The following is a 1,805-nucleotide window of genomic DNA, read 5'->3' as shown; positions in this document are numbered from 1 at the left end:
TCACACACACACACACACACAAACAGCTGAAACACACACACTCACACTCTCTCTCTCTCTCTCACACACACACACACCTGAAACACACACACACAGATGAAAAACACACACACACAAACAGCTGAAACACACACACACAAGCAGCTGAAACACACACACACAAACAGCTGACACACACACAGCTGAAACACACACACTCACACTCTCTCACACACACACACACACAAACACACACGTCGCGTTGAGGGAGAAGGGAGAAGACATGGTCTACACACAACGATGATATTTTAATATCTTTATTGCCTTAAAACAGGTTGCATTGCAGTGTTAGATATCTTTACAATTAGTGTTCAGGTGATAAAGCATTCTCCTGAATCTCAGTGTTTACTGTTTACTCTCCCATCAGTCAATGCTGAAATATACTGACCAACACATTTGAAGCATTTACAGTTAAGTATAATTGTACAGCTGCACAATGTCAATATTAGTATTTCTTTGTATGGATGATAAAAAATAAAAAAAAAAGAAGAAAGAAAATGAAAAAAATAAAAAAAGAGAAGTAGTGTTTCTTACATGGCAATATATTGAGCATCAGTCCATTTTTCTTCATTACTTTTTCTCACTACCAGGGGGGTATTCCATCAACATCACTAAAGGGAAATCCAGACTTATTTTTGACAAGTCTCACGAGGTTAATCAGAATAAGCCTGGATCTTCCTTTACCCAGGTGTGTGTTGTGCATGAGTTGACTTAAGCGGGTGTGGTTGCTCTGTCAAATGACTTGAGCTTCCTAAGATTCCTGTGGGATTGACACCTCCTCCACCTCCTCTGCGTTTGTGTCTGAATGATGAGTGTATTTTCTGTTTTCCCCCCCGTTGTTGTACAGCTGCACAATTGTCTGAGCCATCTTGATCAAAGCTGCCATGCACAAAGTCAATAGCAATGACATAACACACATATTTCAGTAATATTCTTATTCTATTAAGTTCCACTGTTAATGGTTAGTTTATACAACATGCACAGATCACAGACAGCACGAGCCAATGAGAAGACAGGAGACATCAGCAGGAGCCAATGAGAAGACAGGAGACATGAGCAAACATCATCATTAGGAATCCTGTTATTTCAACAGCGTGGATGAAAGCTCGTTGTAATTGTTTTTGCTAAAGCAAGCCAAAGCTGTCCTTTATCATATTACATAGGACTACTAGTATTAGGACATGTCATTATTTAATTTACATCTAGGTATAAATACAGTTTTAGCATCAGACTGATATAAGCTGTATACTGTATATCTGTATATGCTTCGTTCCATTAGGTAACATGATGCTAACTCCCACAGCAACACAGACGATACCCAACTATACCGCCCTGCAGAAGCTAACTAACTGCAGTAACTTCACAAACAGTGAAACTGAGAAAAATGGCTTTAAAGTTCTTTAATGACTATCCAGCCAAATGCAATACTGCGATTCTTTACATCCCTTTTCTCTAAAACAGGGCAAGACTGAACTCTGAAACTTTGTCACAAGATAAAACAGATATTGAGAAGTTCAATTTCACGTATAACTCAATAAAAAAAAACTAAAAAAAACGTTGTAGTTACTGCGGTTAGCCTCTGCAGGGCAGTATGCACACCTCTGTTGAGCCAACATACCCAGAAGCCTTTGCTCCCTGACCGCCTGTTTGGCCTACATTAATCAGGGGACGATTGACAACTTCTTAAAGCTGATGGAGGATAAAACAGATACTTTTACTCAGACCAAAATCAAAGAGAGAGACACCGTTTTTATTAAGCTCCCTTT

This window comes from Nansenia antarctica (genome assembly GCF_963989245.1).
Source record: "Nansenia antarctica genome assembly, chromosome: 5".
Classification (NCBI taxonomy): domain Eukaryota; kingdom Metazoa; phylum Chordata; class Actinopteri; order Argentiniformes; family Microstomatidae; genus Nansenia; species Nansenia antarctica.
The sequence above is the reverse complement of the archived record's forward strand: the minus strand, read 5'-3'. Positions refer to the sequence as shown.